Here is a 6,887-nt window from a genome sequence, read left to right on the forward strand (position 1 = left end):
ATTAAAATGTAAACGTGAAATAAAGGATGGAATAAAAGTCCCTACTTATTTCTACTTAAGATGTCATGTAATAATATTTTACAATGTCCTGTGGGTCAATGTATGTATGTGCATATGTCCATATAACATACACATATACAATACATTCTCTTTCCCACACATATATATACACAAAATTATTTGCAGTTCAGTTTAGGGCAATTCTAATATGCCACTCTGTACAGTTGTTTGAATCATGTTTGGACCCGCTTTCTTCAAAAAATAGGGGAGAGAGCAGGAAATAAAAAGGTTGGTTGGTGTGACTGAGATTCCTTTGTTTAACTGTACACTGTGATGAATAATTTTCTTCCGTAGTAGTTCTGTGAAGGGCTGACTCACTGTGGTTTTCATGAGGAGACTTGGTAATGGATCACACACTCATTGTCATGCTAGGGGAGTAACTCTTACTCTGAAAAGGATTTAAGAAATTTCCCCCCATTTCGCCATCATCCCTTGGAGTGCCCGGTTGATTACTCAGGCTCATATTATTGGAAGAATTCTTGGAAATACTGTCCATATCTCCTGAGCCTAAAGAGCCATTCATGTGATGTGACTCCATTCCTGCTAATCCACCCATGGGACCATCTGACCTGGGGCCCATTGGAAAATTAGGCCTGTTAGGTCCAGGAGGTACTGCATTCATTAAAGTATACATGTTGTCTCCAGAGTTGGTTGTATCTGCTGGACTAGGCATGATGGGTGTTCCTGGTGGCCCTCCACTTCCTGGAGGACCTACATAATTCCCAGGAGATGCTGAAGAGTATGGTATTGAATTGGCATTTGTTGGGTTTGGCCAAGGTCTACCACCACCTGGACCCTTGTTCATTCCAAGCATTCTGGGGCCACCTAAAGCATTCGGGGGGGTCTCATTGCACCTCCATAGTTCTATGGTCCTAAGGGCACCATTCCTCTTGGAGGAGTCATTCTCTGCATTGGCCCACCCATATTTGGACGTCCTTGTTGTTGGGTTGGGTCCATTCCACTTGGAAGTAATGGCTGACTTCCTGGGACACCTCCAAGTGCCTGGTAGGTATCCTCAGTGGGGGCCTTGGACCTCCAGGGTACCGAGGTGACATAAAATGCTGAAAGAACCCTGGTGGTACAGGACCTACTGGCATGCCATCTCCTGGGGGAACGTTTCCTAGCACTGGGCTGGGAGCTGCTCAGCGCTATAATCATGGAAGTCTTTTGCTTCACTTGAATGTTCTCATGTTTCCCGTCTTTCTGGAGCTGCACAGTAGAGATCCCAAAATACACACCACCAAGAATGTAAGAATCCTGGTGGTTCCCCCAATGTGATGTTTTTTTTTCCCCATCTTATCTCTGATAAAAATGTTTGGGCCGATTTCTGAGCTCCTACATGAGCAGATATTCATATACATAGAGTGCTAATTTCTCCCGGGCCTGGCTGTTGGACGGGACGGCACTGCTGTTACTCTTGCCTTTGCTGTACACGCTTGTGCCGAGAGCAGCTCCCACTGTCACGCACCTGTCAACCCATCACAGCCTCCCCGGGAACAGCCCCGTCCCCATGGCGACCCACGCAGCCACCCCCACTATTCAATATACAACACATTTATTACTGTTTTCTCTCTGTTCTATGTTCCTATTTTTGTCTTCCAATCTTTTCCTGAATTTCTGGTTTTAATTGATACTTTATATGATTCCATTTTCTCTCCTTTCCTAGTATCTCAGTTATACTTTTATTTTTTATTTTTATTTATTTATTTTTTTTACTTTTTTTAGTGGTTGCCTTAAAGTTTGCACTATATATTTAATCTAAGCACACTTTCAAATAACACTATACTGCTCATGGGTAGTATGAGAACATTAGAATAACAATATAATCCTAATTCTTCCCTCATGTTCTTTGTATCATTGCTGTCATTCATTTTTTCATATATAAACATACATAAACATATAAATATATATGCACACACGTACGATGTATACATAAGCACATATATTGGATACAGCATTGCTATTATTTTGAACAAACTGTTATCTGTAAGGTCAATTAAGAATAAGAAAAATTAAAGTTTTTATTTTACCTTCACTTACTCCTTTTCAATACCCTTTTCTTTTTCCCCTTATGTAAAAACTGGTTTCTGACATATTAATTTCTTTGTCTCTAAAGAACTCTTTAAAACATCTCTTGAAAGGTAGGTCTACTGGCAATAAATTCTCTCAATTTTTGTTTGATAAAGTCTTTATTTCTCTTTCACTTTTTGAAGATAATTCCATATACAGAAACCTAGTTTTTTTTTCTTTCTCAACATTTGAAATATGTCATTCCACTCCTTCTTGCTTGCATGGTTTCTAAGAAGAAGTAGAATTTAATTTTTATATTTATTTATCGATATTTTTTTCTTCTGGCTTCTTTCAGGAATTTTTCTTTGTTTTTGATTTCCTGTAATTTGAAAATGATATGCCTAGGTGTAGTTATTTTGGCATTTATGCGACTTGGTCTACTCTGAGGTATGCAAGACAGCATTTACATTTTACATTTAGTACACACTTTTATCCAATTTATATATTTTCCACATCTGATATTAATTTGGAGAAATTCTCAGTCATTATTATTTTAAATATTTCTTCTCTTTTCTCTCTTTCATTTACTTCTGGTGTTCCCATTACATGTATGTTATGGTATACCTTTTGTAGTTGTCTCACAATCTTTGGATATTCTGTTCTTTGTTTTCTTTGTTTTATTTCTCTTTTGATATACCTTATAATTTTTTCTTGATAGTGGGACATGATGTACTAGGTAAAAAGAACTGCTATAAATAAGTCTTTAGTAATTTGGTGGCGAGGTGGAGGGAGATGGGAAGCATTCTACAGACCCATGGTGAAATCTCAGTCTTTTATGGAACCATGATGATGGCCAGTGAACTTCACAGGTGTTTCTCATTCTGCCCCACCCCCCGCCCCAAACTCCCCTGCTTAGGTAGGACAGAATGGCTAGAGTATGCTGGAGTTGGGTATTTCCCCAACCCCATGTCAGTTAGCTTCTGATAATACCTCAGTAGGCTAGGTTCTGATTAACTATTTTCTCCTGAGGGCAGGCCTTGTTAAGAACAGCTGCTTTGTGTATTCCAAAATGGTTCCTTACCTCCTCCCTCTGCTGGAAGTACAAGGGGATTTTTCTATGATATTTACTGTGAGAATGTTATAGAGTTCCTAGAGGTAAATCTCACAAAATAGTGGGTTCCCTCTGGACTTTTAATTCTCAGAGTTGTCCACACTGAGCCTCCAGCAAACTCAGTTACCATTCAGGTTTTCCTATACTAATACTGGTTTCCATGGAGGTTTCTGCTAGTGAGTCTCAGCTTTGGTAAGTATAGAATCTTTGTATGCATCTGGATTCTTCCATCTTGGGGGCAGAAGTTTACAGGGCATCCTCACTTTTCTTGTTGATCCCAGAAAAGTTGTTGATTTTGTAGTCTATTCATCTTTTAGCTTGTTGTTAGGATGGAGTGCTAACTTCTAAATTGCTTAAGTTCACAACTGGAAATCAGAAGTCTGTCATTGTAGTTTCAAATTGAAACTCTCAGGCAAAATTTTGAAGGATTCAATATATGTGTTATTTCATTTAGATAAAAGCAATCATGGTGATCAGAAAGAGTAGTGCTCCTACTGACAATGTAAGGTTAGTTAGAATCCTTAGCCCTTTTCCCGAACCTTGATATGCAACCCTGGAAGGGTTGTCATAAAGGGTTGGGTTTAATTAAAACTTAAAAAAAAAAAAGTTCTAGGACCTTGTTTGTTACCATGTAAATATTTATTTTTCAATTAAAATCATTAGGATTTAAATTTAACTTATAATAATTTTGAATAGCCTTTCATGATCTATAGATCTAGATCTAGATCTATAGATCTGCCTTCGGCTCAGGTCATGATCCCAGGGTCCTGGGATCGAGCCCCGCATGGGGCTCCCTGCTCGGCGGGAAGCCTGCTTCTCCCTCTCCCCTGCTTATGTTCCCTCTCTCGCTGTCTCTCTCTCTGTGTCAAATAAATAAAATCTTAAAAAAACACAGTCTTCTAAGTCAGATAGGAGAACAGGAGTCACAAAAAATACATGAAGTGCAGTCTTTTATACTCACCTATGTAGTTACTTTTACCAGTGGGTTTGTTTTTTTTTTTAATTTCTTCAAAAATCTTGAGGTGCTACCTACAGTCTTTTCATTTCATCTCAAAGGGCTTGCCCCCCCCCCCTTTTTTTGGTATGGTTACTCTGCTAGTGACAAATTATCTCCATTTTTTTTATTTAGGAATGTCTTAATTTCTCCTCATGTTTGAAGGATAGCTTTTCTGGATATAGAATTTTTTTAAAGATCTTATTTACTTGAGAGAGAAAGAGAAAGAGAACAAGCAGGAGGAGTGGCAGGCTGAAGGAGAAGTGGACTTCCCGCTGAGCAGGGAGCCTGATGCGGGGGTTTGATCCCAGGACCCTGGGATCATGACCTGAGCTGAAGGCAGATGCTTAACTGACTGAACCACCAAGGAGTCCCTTGGATATAGAATTCTTAATTGATAGTATTTTTCTTTCAGCACTTTGGATGTGTCATCCCACTGCTTTCTGGCCTCGTGATTTCTGACAAGAAGTCAGCTGTAAATCTTACTGAGGGATCCTTTGTACTACAATGATAGTTTTTCTGCTTTTGAAATTCTTTGTTTATATCTTTTAGGGGTTTGATTATGAAGTTTCTTGTCAGGGACCTCTGAATTTATTCTATCTGGAATTCATTAAACTTCCTAGATGTGTAGATAAATTTTTAAAAATCAAATTTGGGATGGTTTTAGACACAGGTTCTTAAAAATGTTTTTCTGCTTTTTTTTTTTTTCTCTTCTCTCCTCTGGACCTTTCATTATGCATCTTTGGTAAGTTTGATGGTTTACCTCAGATCTCTGATGATCTATTTATTTTTACCTATTCTTTTTTATTTATTTTCTTCAGACTGGAAAGATCTTGACCTATCTTTGAATTTACTAGTTCAGCATTGTGTCAAGTCTGCTGTTGAGCCCCTCTAATGACCTTATTTTTCAGTTATTGTTCTTGCTAAATCCAGAATTCCTATCTGAGCAGTTTATTAATTTCTTTCTCTCTTTTTTTGCATTGTATATTTGATGAGTTGTCATTTTCATACTAGCCATTAGTTTATTAGACATAATTTCCTTTAGTTGTTTGAATATATTTAAGCTAGCTGATTTAAGATCTTTGTTAATAAGCAACATTTTTACTTTGTCATGGAGAGTTTCTATTGACTGCTTTATTATTTTTTTCTGTGCATGAGCCATTTATTACTGTTTCTTTGTGTGTCTTATAACTGTTTTCATTGAAATCTAGACATTTAAAATAACATAGCATGGGAACTATTAAAATCAGTCCATTCTTGGTTTGCTGTTGCTGGTTACTGTTATTGATGTTTATTTTGTGACTTTCTGGACTACTTTTATAAAATCTATATTTTTTCTCATATGTGACCACTGAAGTTCTTGCTCAGTTAGGTAATGACTGTACAGAGATTTCCTTTAACACACTGTGCCATCCTCTGTTGAGGAGTTCTGTTTATATGTGGGGGCCCATCTTCACCGATCTGGCAGTTTATAGTTCTGTCTTAGCCTTTACTTCCTCCTTTCCTAGGAAATCAAAGTAAGCCAGAGGCAAAAGATTAGACACATCTCCTGAATTTCCTGAGTATGTACCTTTACCTGTACATGCATATAATGTTCTAGATCCCCAGAAGCATGTCAGAGGTTTCTAAAGCCCTACATGGACATCTCACTTCCAATATTTTCTTCTTAAGATTTTTGGTGAGCTTCTTGTTTCCCCAACCGACATTGCAGCCTAAAACAGCTGAAATGTAAACAACTCCTGCTTTTTTTGTTTGTTTTTGCTGTGGCAAATGGTTTTTCTCACTAAGTGAACTCTGAGTTAGGTTAAGTAAAGAAAAACCTTGTGAATGAGGCTTTTCAGGAAGCTGCTAAACAGATCAAATAGTGACAATTCTCAGAGGATAGGGCCTTTAGGGGAGCTTCGAGCCAATTTTTTTTTGCCCTCTAGTGGCCCTTAGTTTGCTGGTTTTCATACCTACCATGGTTTAGAGGTTGCTGGTTTCAAGGCTTCCAGAGAGCTAAGGAGAGGGAGATGGGTATAGAGCAAGCAAAATATCGCAAGTCTCACTTTCTTTTAAAAACCAAGGATCAGGCAATTTCTTATATAAGCCCTCCTTGTATTGTTGCAACGCTTTGGTTAAGACTCAGAGTTGTATAAAAAGTTGATTTTAGAATGTTTGCTACTGTTCTCAGGGCTTTTATGGATGAATAATTTATGGACGTTCTTATTCTGCCATTCTTACTAAGTGATTCTTCTGTAAGAGATACTGGAGGAGCCAGATTAATATCCTCTAAAATATGTTTGCATGTACTAAATCACCATTTTAAAGTTTTATGAAAATAACAAGCTTGATGGAATCGATAGCAACATAGCAAGAAAGGATTATAAATAGTATGTCTAGAATAGAGAATAATGAAGGGCAACCCCACCCTAGTTCGCGGGAATTATTAGATGGTGCTAAGTGATCATTGGCTCTTCTGACTCTCACTGAAGAAGATGAGATTAGAAAATGAGGTTAGAAGAATAAGAGGGGACAGGAGCTGTGAGAATGGCTATCGAAGAAAGAAATATCTTACCTAGAATGGCAGAGTTCGCTGCTGCTGTGTAAGAAGCTTCTTGTAATAGAGGCGTAGAGGTTGAAGCTGAGCACCACTTCAACAAACCTGCTCAGTCGTCTTGAAGAGACCTGGGATCTCCCAGCCATACAAACTCTAGACCAAGTCAGACTGAG

The 6,887-nt window shown here is 38.1% G+C and overlaps 1 pseudogene across 1 annotated transcript; it reads right to left on the minus strand.

Annotated features, from left to right (window-relative positions):
- Positions 1-215: 215 nt before the first annotated feature.
- On the minus strand, positions 216-1,462 carry LOC113920157 (annotated as a pseudogene). Its single transcript, XR_003519246.2, has one exon. The product of XR_003519246.2 is annotated as a single-stranded DNA-binding protein 2-like (transcript).
- Between the last annotated feature and the right edge of the window lie 5,425 nt (positions 1,463-6,887).

Source organism: Zalophus californianus, chromosome 3, assembly GCF_009762305.2.
Source record: "Zalophus californianus isolate mZalCal1 chromosome 3, mZalCal1.pri.v2, whole genome shotgun sequence".
Lineage (NCBI taxonomy): Eukaryota > Metazoa > Chordata > Mammalia > Carnivora > Otariidae > Zalophus > Zalophus californianus.